The following is a 15,908-nucleotide window of genomic DNA, read 5'->3' as shown; positions in this document are numbered from 1 at the left end:
ATCAAATGTGATAACCCTTTCATTTAGGGAATCGAGGACTGAGAAGTGAACACATTGAAATGCCCAACATCATTACCGGTAGAAACAGGGATCCCAGTCTCTGAAAAAGGAGGTGGATGCCGATTTTTTATAATAAAACCCCTATTGTTTTACCTTTACCTCCTTTCCCAATTTTATGGTTGCCTTGGTCCTTCACACCCCCTTACCTGTTTAAGATTCAGCCCATTAGCAGCAGTCAGCAATTCTTTTTTTTTGGCTTTTCGTAATGCCTCAGAGGTTGGCGCTTCCAGAAATTTATAAATGTCCATTGCTGCTGATTTCCACACACAAATAAATCAAAAGGGATTTCCCCAATCAAACTGATAATTCATCGATCAATAGCCACCAAATTTGTTCATATCCCAGACGCAGGCCCCAAATTTGTTATGAACCATAATGCTTTAGAAACAAGCCAGCAGCAATAGATTACACCTGGAGTCTGGTTTTGATGTTAAATCTGTCTTTATTAGAATCTACTTGTAATATTGCAACTTAAACAAGATAAACAGAAGTTAACAGTGTTAAGTTTATAACTGTGTGTAAATGTAACTACCAAACTATTGAGCTCGGAGGAAACAAGGCTTGGAGTCTTGAGATGGTAAAGTATGAAAGTTCAGTTCAACTACAGAATAGGCAATAAGAGAGAGAGATTTGTAATCCAGGGTAAATGGCAAGAGAAGGCAAAAATGTCGATACTATGTAGATAATATGTAGATATATGTAGATATGTAAATATGTACATTCCTCAGGTTCCATGGTGGTAAAACGAAAGAACAGTCATTGTAGAATTTATCCGTCATCATTCCAAATCCACATACTGATTATCACCGAAAGTGACTTGTCACAAGGGGTATGTTTTCAAGTGAACTCCCACACCACAGCCATTCAAGTGTTAACACATAAGTGGTCTCCACAGGATATCCCAAATCAGATCCACTCCTATGGATCAAACAATGTGACTTCCACACATTCGAAGTACATGAATCGATAATTAACCCACCCTTGTGGGCATAGGAAACTTTTAAACAGTGACCCTTGGTCACTAGTTCCCTGGTTTCAATCCTTCCATTTTTCCTCCTTTGTCTCCATTTGACTCTGAGTGTCTGTGTCCTCGGTTAAAACTAAACAAGCGCGAGTGATATAAACAGGCTGCAAGTCAGACTGATTCATCTTCTTAATCTCTCTCTCTTAAAATGAGAGTCCACAGCAAAGGAAACCCAGGGATTCATAACAACAGCCAGTCCCCACTGTGAACTGACTGGTGTGCCAGTAGTTGTGATGACTGAGTGAATCCCTTCCCACAGTCTGAGCAGGTGAATGGCCTCTCCCCAGTGTGAACTCGCTGATGATTCTGTAGGTGGGAGGACTGAGTGAATCGCTTCCCGCATTCTGAGCAGATGAACGGCTTCTCCCCAGTGTGAACTGACAGGTGTGCCAGTAGTTAGGATGACCGAGTGAAACTCTACCCACAGTCTGAGCAGGTGAACAGCTTCTTCCCAGTGTGAACTCGCTGATTCTGTATGTGGGATGACTGAGTGAATCCCCTCCCACAGACTGAGCAGAAGAAAGGCTTCTCCCCAGTGTGAACTCGCTGGTGTCTCTGTAGGTGGGATGACCGAGTGAATCTCTTCCCACAGACTGAGCAGGTGAACGGCTTCTCTCCAGTGTGAACTCGCTGATGTCTCTGTAGGTGGGATGACCGAGTGAATCTCTTCCCACAGACTGAGCAGGTGAACGGCTTCTCTCCAGTGTGAACTCGATGATGACTCTGTAGGCTGGATGAATGAGTGAATCCCTTCCCACAGTCTGAGCAGGTGAACGGCTTCTCCCCTGTGTGCACTCGCTGATGTACCAGTAAGGTCGATGACAGAGTGAATCCCTTCCCACAGACTGAGCAGGTGTATGGCTTCACGCCAGTATGAACTGACTGGTGTGCCAGTTGTTGGGATGACCGAGTGAAACTCTTCCCACAGTCTGAGCAGGTGAATGGCTTCTCTCCAGTGTGAACTCGCTGATGACTCTGTAGGTGGGATGAATCAGTGAATCTCTTCCCACAGACTGAGCAGGTGAACGGCTTCTCCCCAGTGTGATCTCTCTGATGTCTCTGTAGTGTGGATGACTCAGTGAATCCCTTCCCACAGACTGAGCAGGTAAATGGCTTCTCCCCAGTGTGAAATCGTTGATGTCTCTGTAGGTAGGATGACAGTGTGAATCCCTTCCCACATTCTGAGCAGGTGAACAGCTTCTCCCCAGTGTGAACTTTCTGATGTCTCTGCAGGTCAGATGACTGAGTGAATCCCTTCCCACATTCTGAACAGGTGAACGGCTTCTCCCTTGTGTGAACTCGCTGATGATTCTGTACATGGGATGAATGAGTGAATCCCTTCCCACAGACTGAACAGATGAATGGCCTCTCCCCAGTGTGAACTCGCTGATGACTCTGTAGGGCGGATGAATCAGTGAATCCCTTCCTACAGACTGAGCAGGTGAACGGCCTCTCCCCGTTGTGAACTCGCTGATGTCTCAGTAGGTGGGATGACTGAGTGAATCCCTACCCACAGACTGAGCAGGTGAATGGCTTCTCCCCAGTATGAACTGACTGGTGTGCCAGTAGTCGGGATGACCGAGTGAAACTCTTCCCACAGTCTGAACAGGTGAACAGCTTCTCCCCAGTGTGAACTTGCTGATGACTCTGTAGGTTGGATGACTGAGTGAATCTCTTCCCACAGACTGTGCAGGTGAATGGCCGCCCCCTGGTGTGAACACGCTGGTGTGCCATTAGGTCAGATGACCGAGAGAATCACTTCCCTGAAATTCAGCAGATGACCAGACTCTGCTCAGTGTGATCTGACTGGTGTGTCCACAGGTGGGTTGCCCGACAGAATCCTTTCTCACACACAGAACAGGTGAATGGCCTTACCCATTGTGAACTTGCTGATATACCTTCAATTGTGATAACCGAGTGAATCCATTCCCACTGTCTGAGCAGGTGAAAGGCCTTTCTCCTCTGTAAAATGACGGGCTTGCTAGATGTTCAAATGACCAAGTGAATCCCTCTCCACAGTCTGAGCTGGAAGGACGGTTGATTGAATACCTTGCTCCACTTCTTAAATATCTGGACAGATTGAGATTCCTGGAGACAAATTTCTTCTCATTTTTTATCCTGTAAAAGATTGACAACATCCATCAATGGGTGTAGGACAACATTTCCGATGAGATTACTTGAGTTGCCATGGTTTGATTTAGTATCACACTGTTACAGTGAGGTTAAACTCAAGTTGGAAGATAAATCATCTCCTGACTGGGCAGAGTGCTGGTATCTGGAATGACCATCAATTCCCATATGCATTTCAAGTTCCAACTCCTTACAGTGCAGGGTTACAAGCTGCAGCTGGATGCACATCTTGGAAGTGAGGGCATCAGGGACACTACAGGTCTTCCCATCTACCCTACAATACACCCTCTAACTTGTAATAACCAGTGTGTACATAAATCTTGCACTGTGTATTTTTTTTACCCTGTGATAAGATGTGCACAGTGAATTTTTATAGAGAGGTATTCATTTTAAGAGCTGGCAAATCACTGTCAATAGGAACATTGATCTCCTCTGGGTTCGATCAAGTTCATCTGCACTCTCACACAACCGATGCAGCTGGCCTGTAATGGGTAATGAAGGATTTTCTCACCAAAATTTTTTGCGTATTGTCCATATGTGGTTTGCTTGCTAAGTTACACTTTAAAAAGTAAGATTTCCAAATATCACTCCACTTCTACCCATTTGCAAATTCTCCAGCAACTTCTGCAACACCAGAATACACACAAGTATCCCCTGAAGCCTCCCCCAACGACTGACGGTGGTGAACTCAGTGATGGCAATGCCAATGAATACGAAGGGAAGGACAGGAGTCTGTCTCATTGGAGTCTGGCACATTTGGGATGTGAAAGATACTTGCTGCCCATGACAAAGGTGTTTGATATCATTACATACCCAGAGAGAATGGGACAAAACATGTTCTCATGGGTAGAAAAGTCCAGAACAAGAGGAGGTAGAACAAGCAACAGACACAAAATGCTGGAGGAACTCAGCAGGCCAAGCAGCATCTATGGAAAAGAGTACTAATGCTGAATTCCTCTAGCATTTTGTGAGTGTTGCTTGGATTTCCAGCATCTGCAGATTTTCTCTTGTTAGTGATTGGAGATAGAACAAAGGTGATTTTCTCAACTGGTGATGTAAAAGATTTTGTTCCCTTTCTCTGAGTTGCTAATCCTTGCCTTTATTATAGCTGGAGCTCAGCTCTATCTGAGAGATCCATCGGTTCCCATTCCCTCAGCAGCCGGAAGCTCCCCGGGGCCCATGTACGGATCGTGGTGCTGAGAGACAGGGACGAGAGCAGGACTATCCCGGGATTGTTGGCCACGGTGTCCGGATTTCACAGGAATTGTCCTGAAGTCAGTGTTTAAGATAAAAACACAGAGAATTGCTCTTATCTGTACCCGACATTTTCAAGGCCTTCTGTGTACTGCGCGCATACGTGATACTCAGGGATGGCCTCAGCCTTACGCCTGCGTATTTCATCGGCACTTTACCGCCGGCAAAATTCTTAACGCATGGCCCTCTGAGACATCACGGTGCCATTAACCATTTCTGCAAGCACCGGTTCAATGTCCATACCTCATTTTTTTTATAGTGTGTGTAGAAAAAATCTGCAGCTGTTTTAACACAGAAAGTGGCTCCCATAAACAATATACTCAATATCAACATGTATCTAATGCCAAAGTACAATGCTGTTATAAAACAGAGGAGATTCTGCAGTTGCTGGAAATACAGAGACACACACATGCACAAAAAGCTGGAGGAACTCTGCAATTCAGAGAGCAACTAAGCAGCGGAGTACACAGGCTAGGCATGCTGAAGGGGCTCGGCCTAAACATTATCTTTTTATTCCTCTCCACATTTGCTGCCCGAAATTAACCACCATTTTTTTCGGTCAACCAGTTTCCAAATGTTTCTGACCTTTCTTTTGTAGTCACATCCTCCCGGTTCCTCCTGATTCCTCCTCCTCCTCCTCGTAAACACTGGACCCCATCTCTCTCTGGAGCAACTTTTGGTTTTTGACTCTGCACCATCGAAGATTCACTCGCTACTCTGCTGTCAGACTTTAGAGGTGCATTGTGTTTAGAGACCCCAGGTTCACTTACAGTGAGTGTCGCTTTAAGTGATTGACTGAGGTGGGGCTGTGACGTCAGTCACAAGAAGAGAGGGAGAGAGAGAACGTCAAAACCACAGTGAGCTTATCGTCTTTTTCACCCTGGACAAAATCATGCAGGTGTATAAGATGATGAGAGGCATTGGTCGTGTGGATAGCCAGAGGCTTTTTCCTCAGGGCTGAAATAGCTAACACGAGGGGGAATAGGTTTAAGCTGCTTGGAAGTAGGTACAGGGGAGGCGTCAGAGCCAAGTTTTTTAAGCAAAGAGAGGTGTGTGTGTGGAATGCACCGCCAGCGATGATGGCACAGGTGGATACAATAGGGTCTTTTAAGATACTCTCAGATAGGTACATGGAGCTTAGGAAAATAGGTAGCTATGCGGCAGGATAATACTAAGCAGCTTCTAGAGTAAGATACATGGTCGGCACAGCAATGTGGGACAAAGCATCTGTAATGAGTTGTGCATTTATATGTTTCCATGCAGTTCACGGGAAATCTCCTATCCCACGGAGTGGTGACTAGTTGCAACCTGTCATCTCAGGGAGAGTGAGAGGGGAACGGCAGGGAGAGATTTTGATATACGGATATGGAACAGAAACATGGGCAGGAACCAGATGGGCTGAGTGGCCTTTTTAGTGTACATTGTGAGTGTGGTAGAGACAGTAAGTACCTGAGACACGGGATTTGATACAGAACTGATTTATCTTTCACAGATCCACAATATTAAACACCAATCTAGATTAAGACTAACATCAGCAGAACGGAGTCCTCCAATGCTCAGTGACCAGGGTTCAGTCCTGGGTGCGACGAGCAGCCACAAGAACTTCAGAATCAGAACCGTCCCTCATGATCCTGCAGCTGCTTTCAGTCACCGTGATGGCTAAACTTTTAACACAGAGATGACTTGAACATCCTCCCTGATGTAGGACTGCTCAGACCGATGATGTACGGGAGAAGGAAAAAAAAGAGATAATAAAGTTGTTTGCACCGTTAGGGATAAACAGAGAGGAAAAGGTGGAATGTTTCTTGAATGCATCTATTTTAATGCTGGGAACATTGTAAGAAAGGTGGATGAGCTTAGAGTATGGATTGATAACTGGAAATATGATGTTGTATCTATTAGTGAAACATGGTTGCAGGAGGGGTGTGATTGGCAACTAAATATTCCTGGATTTTGTTGTTTCAGAAGGGCAAGGGGGGAGGTATTGCAATGCTTGTCTGAGAAAATATCGCAGCAGTGCTTTGACAAGATAGATTACAGGGCTCATTTAGGGAGCCTATTTGGGTGGAATTGAGGAATGGGAAAGGTATAGTAACACTTATAGGGGTGTATTGTAAACCACCGAATTGGAGGAGCAAATTTGTAAGGAGATAGCAGATATTTGCAGTAAGCACAAGGTTGTGATTGTGGGAGATTTTAAATGTCCACACATAGAAACGTAGAACATAGGTGCAGGAGTAGGCCATTAGGCCCTTCAATCCTGCACCGCCATTCAGTATGATCATGGCTGATCATCCAACTCAGAACCCTGTACCTGCTTTCTCTCCAAACCCCTGATCCCTTTAGCCACAAGGGCCATTTCTAACTCCCTCTTAAATATAGCCAATGAACTGGCCTCAACTGTTTCCTGTGGCAGAGAATTCCACAGATTCACCACTCTGTGTGTGAAGAAGTTTTTCCTCATCTTGGTTCTAAAAGGCTTCCCCTTTATCCTTAAACTGTGACCCCTCGTTCTGGACTCCCCCAACATCGGAAGCAATCTTCCTGCATCTAGCCTGTCCAATCCCTTTAGATTTTTATACGTTTCAATAAGATCCCCCCTCAATCTTCTAAATTCCAGCGAGTATAAGCCTAGTTGATCCAGTCTTTCTTCATATGAAAGTCCTGCCATCCCAGGAATCAACCTGGTGAACCTTCTTTATACTCCCTCTATGGCAAGAATTTCTTTCCTCAGATTAGGGAACCAAAACTGCACACAGTACGCCGGCTGTGGCCTCATCTGCCATGAATTTGCCTACTCACCTAACCTCACCAAGTCACCCTGCATCCTCTTAGCATCCACACAGCTAACACTGCCACGCAGCTTTCTGTTATCCACAAAATTGGAGATGCTGCATTTAATTCCATCGTATAAATCATTATTGTAAACAACTGGGGTCCCAGCACAGAGCCTTGCAGTACCCCACTAGTGACTGCCTGCCAATCTGAAAAGGTCCCATTTACTCCCACTCTTTGCTTCCTGTTTGCCAACCAATTCTCTATCCACTTCAATACCATACCCCCAGTACCGTGCGCTTTAAGATTGCACACTAATCTCCTGTGTGGGACCTTGTCAAAAGCCTTTTGACAATCCAAATATACCACATCCACTTGTTCTCCCCTATCCATTCTACCAGTTACATCATCAAAAAATTCTTTAAGATTCACCAGACATGATTTTCCTTTCACAAATCCATGTTGTCCTATTATTTCACTTCTTTCCAAATGTGCTGTTATTACATCTTTCAAAACAAACTCTAACATTTTACCCACCTCCAATGTCAGGCTAACCAATCTATAATTCCCCGGTTTCTCTCTCTCTCATTTTTTAAAAAAAGTGAGGTCACATTAGCCACCCTCCAATCCTCAGGAACTAATCCAGAATCTAAGGAGTTTTGAAAAATTATCACTAATGCATCCATTATTTCTTGGGCTACTTTCTGAAGCACTCTGAGATGCAGACCATCTTGCCCTGGGGATTTATCTGCCTTTAATCCCTTCAATTTATCTAACACCACTTCCCTACTAACATGTATTTCCCTCAGTTCCTCCATCTCACTAGACCCTTGGTCCTCTACTATTTCCGGAAGATTATTTATGTCCTCCTTAGCGAAGACAGAACTAAGGTAGTTATTCAATTGGTCTGCCATGTCCTTGTTCCCTATGATCAATTCACCTGTTTCGAACTGAAAGGGACTTACATTTGTCTTAAACAATCTTTTTTCTGTTCACTTATCTATAAATCATTTACAGTCAGTTTTCCACTCTCAATCAGGAAATAGTATCGGAAAAGGGATTCCAGCTATCAGACGCTACAATCACTCTGTTAGGGTTCGAAGGCACGGAACGTACATATTCACGTACCCAGCCTCTGCAGGTGGAATTCCAGGGGAGCCAGTGTGAGGTTTCATTTACTGTCACCACCAGACGGGGGGTGTAATCTCGCAGGGAGAGACTTGCTCTGTCCGTTGGAAGTCGAGATTCTTTGCACAGTCAATGCTGTCACCCTTGTCAGGTGAACAACCGACAGCTTCCCCAGTTTCTGACCCCCAGGAGGAGGGCAAATAAATTGGACACTCCTTCTGCCAGCAGCCAACCCTCATGTGACTCTGCGCTTTGACCCTACGGGGTGCGCCACTGAGGAAAGCCAATATTATGCATCCCCCGAGGGACAGAAGTTCCCAGTCACGGTGATTAGAGAGGTTAAAGGAAGAGACGGTATTGCATTACTGGCCGAATTTCCGGATTTCCTTTGGCGACAGGCAGAACTGGTAGTTGCCCATACTGTGGCGACCCATTTCCTAGCGTATCCGAACCGACTCACAATTAGATAGCCTACGGGGGTTTGCGAGCACAGAGCTTTGGAGCCTCTGCGCCATGGGGGGCCGGTTGACAGAGGCTTAAAATTGAGGCTGAAGTTTTCGAATAAAGTTTTTTCCTTCGACTGCAGTTACCAACTCCGTGTCTTAATTTTAGCGCTGCGTGTAGCACACCGCTACAATACCACCATTAGGATTTGCACTGGGTTCAAGCCAAAGAGCCCAGGGTTCCTGCCCTACACCCTAACAAAACAAGCCTTCAGCACCGAGGGAGACTGTGGGTCGAGTCCAGGGGTGCGCAAACTTTTTGACTTGTGGGCCACAAAGGGTTCTAAAATTTGACAGGGGGGCTGGACCAGGAGCAGATGGACGGAGTGTTTTGGTAATACACCTCATAAGAGAAAATAAAATATCATGGGATATGTAGACAACATGTGCTTTAATTTCAATTGAAAATGCATTACAACAAAATATCTGTCTTTGAAGTCCCATGGTATTTAGCTATTTATTGAAATGACTTTTAAAACACTGAAAATTAAATGAATAAAATACAGCTTTTTTAAATAGTAACAGTTACTATTTTAAAGCACTGAAAATTCTGTTATCCTTCAAGATATTATCATCATCACTCTCCTCCTGCCTGTCTTTATTTCAAAAACGGTAGGAGATGCAGGTCTACTTGTCCTGCTCCTTCTTATTCAATAGTCCCCTGTGCCAAAACTCAACAATGACCAGCACAAGGACAGAACAATGACAGCGCGCCAGTATGCAGAGCGCGTTATTTGATCTGGAGCGCATTTTTTATCTTGAGAACGTACGTGCACCTGCGCACTACTCATGTCCATCACTTAACAGCAATGACGTAACATGTAATGCTTATTGAAAAAAATATTTTCAAATGCATTTTTTACATAACACAACGAAGAAACTTATTTTTAATTTCAGTGGGAACAATGTTGTTGGTCTCCCTTTTTAGCCAGCGCATCAAAGTCTGGATTTAGTATTGTTGTGGTGATTCTCAGGATGGATCTGAGGTGTTGGTCAGTTAACTTGGATCTGTGGCTGGCTTTGTTGATGTTCATGACGCTGAACGCCTGTTCACACAAATAGGTCGAGCCGAACAAAGAGTAAAGTGCAAATGTGGAGTAATACGCTGCACCTCAACAAAGGTCAATGTGTAGCGGTGTGCTACATGCAGCGCTAAAATTACGACACAGAGTCGGTAACTGCAGTCGAAGAAAAAAAACTTTATTCGAAATCCCCAGCTTCACTTTTAAGCCTCCCTCAACCTGCCCCCCGTGGCGCAGAGGCTCCAAAGCTCTGTGCTCACAAATCCCCGCAGGCTATCTCCCTTAGCCGGAAAGCTGGCTAATTGTGAGCCGGTTCCGATGTGCCAGGAAATGGGTCGCCACAAATGTATATAGAGTGCGTCATCTATTGGGAAAATGCCAGAATTGCAGGGAAAAAACGTTAACAAGGCTTATTAATATAATTTCATCAAGTTCTGCGGGCCGGATTAAAAAGCTTAACGGGCCGCATATGGCCCCCGGGCCGTAGTTTGCCCATGCCTGGTCTAGTCCAATATAGGAAGGAGTCTATGGTGAAGACGGGATATCTGGTAAGAAAACCTTTTAATGGTGGCCAATCCCATGCTGTACCCCATCTCTGTGCAATTTCAGGCCAAGAAGTCTGTCGCACCAACTGCCCCCCTGTCTGGATCACCATGAAAGAAGGACAGACTCTCCCATCCATTTAGCAATATCCCCTCAATCCCGAGGCAAATTTTTATGAGAATAGAAGCTCTTTTGTGGATCCAGCAGGATAACAATATTCTGACTATGCAATAGTGATGGGCAGTGAAGTAATTGAACAGGCCTCTTTTGAAGCAGCTGTCTCCGCCCAGAAGGCTGAGCTGTTTGCTCTGACTCGTGCCTGTATCCCAGCAACAGACTAAAGTGGGAACGTTTACACAAACTCCCGTTACGCATTTGGAATTGTACATGACTACTGGGCTCTCTGGGAACGTGGGGATCCCTGACTTTCTCTGCCCACCCCATTAGTAATGCCACCTTTGTAAACAACTTACTCACCGCTCTACAGCTACCTCGAGTTTTGTTTTGTTTTTTCTCTGAGGAGAAGCGAAAACTGTGGTCCCAGATGGGGTGCCAGTAAGACCCCGACCTAGGATTTTGGATCACCCCAGTGGGACAGGTTTGTGTTCCTACACAGTTTTTACCAACATTGGTCGATTATATACGTAATTATACACACCTGGGAAAGGAGGGAATGGTTGGTAACCTGTACCCTGCACACCGGGTACGAGTCCCTTGCCAGGTGGACCTTTTCGTGTCTACAAGTTGATTTTATTGAATTGCCTAGAGTACATTGCTATAGATACTGCTTAGATATTATAGATGTGTTTAGTAGATGGGTTGAAGCTATTCCAACTACCAACAATACTGTTATGACTGTTGTGAAGGTATTATTACAGGATATAATTCCCAGGTACGGCCTGCCAGAGATGCTGAGCTCTGACAATGACCCACACTTCGTGATGAAAGTAAACAAAGGCATAAGTAATGAACTAGCTATCCAGCAACAATTCAACTTTGTACTCCACCCACGGGCCGCTGGCACAGTGGAGAGAGCCAATGGCACTCTGAAGAGTAAATTGGCCAAACTAACAGTGGAGAATGGACTCAGTTGAAAGTCCTACCAGTTCCATATGAGGGTTACTCCACAGGGGAAAACAGATTTGTCACCAGCTGAAATTATTTATGGATGGCCCATGAGGACACCCTGGGGACTAAGACCTTGTGTACCATTGCTCCCAGAAAGTCTACCAACAAAATTGGATATTCATACCCAAGGGGAAGACATGGGGAAATATATATGCTAACTAACCAAAATTTTCCAAGCATACATTCACAGGTACGACAGACTTACAAGGAAGAGAACTACTCTGCAGAGAGGAGTGACTATCCCACCATGGAACCTGGGATACTTTTTTCCGGACAAACAACTGGGATTGAGGGAACCTTGGACCTCGGTGGAGAGGACCATATTAGGTGTTGCTGACCACTTAGATGGGTGTGAAACTGAAGGGGCAATCTCGGTGGATACAGCAATTAGGTGCCAAACATGTTACTGAAGGAACTGTGTAGAAGGTCCCTCTTAGACTAATGGAAAACGTATTGGTTGTTAGTGGTGTTCATGGTTATGTCTTTGAGAGGGCTCACCCCAGCATCCGGGGGCACCCATGTCAACATTTCCATCTTTCTGTCATACCTATGCCAAACAGGTAGAACTAGGGGCCTGCTGGGTTTGTGCTGAAATTCCACAGCATGGTCAAACTGTGGTTCCAATGTCAGTAATCCTGCTCAACCAGAGTGAGGAACTCTCAGCCCGGGCTTTCTCAAATAACTTCCGGGGAAGTGAGATGAGGACCTGTGGTCCAGTCAGAGATGACTGCGGCTGTCAGTGTTTTGTGGGATGGTGTCTCAGACCCCCATCAAATGGAACTTCCAATACTGGGAAACATGCATCCTGGCCATACTTGCAGGTGCCCAGCAGCCGAGAGGAACAACTGAGTCTGCTTGATTTTGAATGATTACTTTTCTCTCCTATGGAGTAGCCAGGAATTCATTAGAGATAATCAATTTGGATACAGCACTTGAGGAGCTGGCCACAACACTGCAGGGGCCCTGACAGTAACAGAAGCCCAAGTAATGGAAATATCCACTGAAATGATTGCAATCTGGCAAACAGTCGTACAGAATCGTACGGCTTTAGAGTTTATCCCAGCTGAGAAAGAGGGAACCTGTGCTGTTATTGACACAGAATGCTGCATGTATATCCCCTAATGAATCTACTAACATTACATCCCTCTCCGAGCACACTGAAAAGGAGATTGACAGCATCAAGAAAGTAGGGCAGGATTTACACGGGTTCACCGATTACACGGGTGATCTGTGAAGGCCTATTTGGTAATATGTGGGGAATAAGACTGCATTATGGCCTAATATTTGTATATATCTTTGTTACAATTACTGTTGTACACTGTCTTTACCCACTGATAAGTCAATGCTGTCGTCAGTTGCTTTCTCTGTAAAAAGTTACTGCGTTGTTGATAATGTAATGATCAAAAGGAGGGAAGGATAAAGTGTGTAAAATGGTTAACACTTTGTTAAACAATAGCAGCCTGTTTTTCTGAAAGAAAATTCTGATGATCAATAGATGTACTAAGCCATGCTGAGCCATATTTCTTCTTGAGGGTAGCGAGCTAGGGTTTCCGGATGCTTATCTCCTTGCGCATTCACATGTAGAGATAGGATAGCTTCAGTCTGTTCTGTGTGGGTAAACCATTATGACTATTTTGTAGTTTGTCTTTAGGGGCTCCAGCCTGTCATGTAGTACATAGCCTGTCTTGTGTGGGGGTATCTGGATGGATATATCTGTGGTGTAAGGGGAATTGTTAGTCAGTTAGTGGATTGGGTGGGAACAGTCACAGACTGTTCCTGTTTGAGCAACTAACTAAGTAAGCCCCGGGTGCTTGGAATAAAGAGTTTGTACCGTACGGTCTCTGAGTGACTTTATCCGGATTCGACTTCCACAGAATGGGAATGGTTTTAAAGGGCTGCGCTGCTGGAAGCTCATTACCAGACCAGGAGTGATTGCAACTGGGTCTGACAGAGGCATAACTGGTTCTTCTGGGCACATTCTCCAACTCCAACTATCTCCTACCTTCCTTTGTACAGGTATGTAATGTCTAAAGGACCAGTGTTTGAGTAAATGAGACTCACCAGACTTTCTCCTGACTGAATCAATGGAAACCCTGAGTCAGATGGGTCCTCTCCAGTCGGTGCTCTCAGTCCTCGGGCTGGTTCACTTGTTGCTGTTCCCTTGTCTTAGCCGTGGTTTGCTTCTAGTTGAGGTTTTTCTTCCAAGAAACCTCTCACCGCAGGTCTAACTTTAACCAGAGAGACAATGAAGCACAATAACAATAAAAAGGAGAACCAAACATTTCTGGTTAATGTTACTGAGAACAAAACGTAGAAAGCTGATATAATCATCTCAGGAAACATTTTTTTATTGTCACTCACACATCACAAAACAATACGGGATAAGGAGGAGCCATCATTCAGTCAGGAACAGAATTATGTGATTTGGTCCAACTAGTCTGCCCCACCATTTAACCATGGCTGATTTTCATTCCAACACCACATTCCTGCCTTCCTCCTGTAACCCTGAGCTGCTCAGCAATCATCAATATGTTAATCTCTGTCATATGTATACCCAAATGACAGCTTCAACCAACCTCTATGGCAACAAATTCCACAGATCAGACATCTTCTGGCTGAATTTTTTCCTCCTCTCAGTTTTAAAGGAAAGCTTCTTTATTCCGAGACTGTGCCATCAGATCACAGTCTAATGGAAACATCCTCTCCATGTCCACTGTATCCAGGATTTTCAGTATTTGGTAGGTTTATTTAACCAAACATCCCTCCACCATCCCCACCGTCCCTCTGAACTCCATTGAGCACAGGTCCAGAACCATCAAATGCTCCTCATACATAATGCCGAACATTCCTGAGATTATTCTTGTAAACCTTGTTCACAACAACTGTACTGAACACATTTCTAGGAATAACAAACTAATTGGCACCAGGGTAATTTGCAGGGAAAAGTTGTGGTTACTTTATTGTTCAACTATCAAAGAGTGAGCCATTTCCACTTCCACATTAAAACTGATACATTTTAGGAAACATAAACCAATCCAGAGTGAATGTAATAAAAAGAAATTGGAATGACCAAACTGCTCAGCAGGTAAGGAACAGCTGTGGGGAGGGGGACAATCTTTACAATTCAGGTTAATAACATTTTGTCAGGATGACTTCAAACATTTTCAGTTTTTAGTGCAGATCTCCAGCAACTTAAGATTGTGCCCGATTTCCACCACTTCATCCAGATTTGACTTCCACAATATGTGAGTGATTTAAAAGGGTTGGGCTGCTGGAAGCACATTACCGGACCTGGTGTGATTGCAACTGTGTCTGACAGAGGCATAAATGTTTCTTCTGGGCACATTCAGTCTCAACAACTTTTTCCCATCTTCTATTGTACAGGTATGTAATGTATAAAGAACCAGTGTTTGAGTAAATGAGACTCACCAAACTTCCTCCTCACTGACTCACTGGGAACTCCAAGTCAGCTGATTCAGTGTTGTTCTCTCCAGTTGATGCTCTCAGTCCTCGGGCCAGTTCACTTGTTGCTATTCCCACATCTTTAGCCATGGTTTGCTTCCAGTTGGGGTTTTTCTTCCAATAAACCTCTCACCGCAGGTCTAACAGTAACCAGAGAGATAATGAAGCACAGTAACAATGAAAAAGAGAACCAAACATTTCTGCTTAATATTACTGAAATTTAAACGTTGAAGCCAAATATAATAATCTCAGTGAACAATATTATATTGTCGCTCACACATCAAAAAACAATATAGGATAAGAAGGAGCCATCATTCTGTCATGGTAGTACAGGAACAGGATCAGGTGATTTAATCCATCTGGGCTATAAACATGTAGGAGCAATGTGTGGTTCAGTGCCATGCTCAAGGATACAACACACTGCCTGGCCTGAGGCTCAAACTCATGACCTTCAGATTGCTTAACCACTTGGCCACATGCACATCACAGAAACCACTCTCCCCCCTAGACTTCCCAGTCCCTCGGTAAAGCAGGCAGTGAAATCAAAGATCCCCAAAACCTGAGACGTTCTCCTTTCTCAGCCACCCCAGTCCAGGAGAAGACACAACAGTCAGAAAGCTCAAGGACAAATTTGAGCAGCCTCAGGAAACGAGGCGAGTTGGGGGAAGTTAACGGGACTCAGTGACCAACATCAGATTCCCCAACACAACATAGAGGAAGTACCTGACCCATCTGGGGACTCTGAGCACACACCACGTCATCTTGCATTACAAAGTGAAGGGTAGGGCAGATCGACAGTAAACAGACTCACGTGACCTGTCAGTGGGTCTCCCTTTTCAACTCTGTGGAAATAGACAGCCTGGGCTCCAGGTTTGGATC

General features: G+C 44.7%; 1 protein-coding gene and 1 pseudogene across 1 annotated transcript in view; one reads left to right on the top strand and one right to left on the bottom strand.

Moving 5' to 3' along the window:
* LOC132390224 (zinc finger protein 850-like) overlaps positions 1 to 15,908 on the top strand; it is an 86,152-nt gene that overhangs the window by 35,830 nt on the left and 34,414 nt on the right. The gene's annotated exons all lie outside the window — the stretch shown is intronic.
* Positions 489 to 15,169, bottom strand: LOC132390221 (zinc finger protein 229-like; annotated as a pseudogene).

This window comes from Hypanus sabinus, unplaced genomic scaffold, assembly GCF_030144855.1.
Source record: "Hypanus sabinus isolate sHypSab1 unplaced genomic scaffold, sHypSab1.hap1 scaffold_806, whole genome shotgun sequence".
Lineage (NCBI taxonomy): Eukaryota > Metazoa > Chordata > Chondrichthyes > Myliobatiformes > Dasyatidae > Hypanus > Hypanus sabinus.
This window is presented reverse-complemented; position numbering and strand designations above follow the sequence as displayed.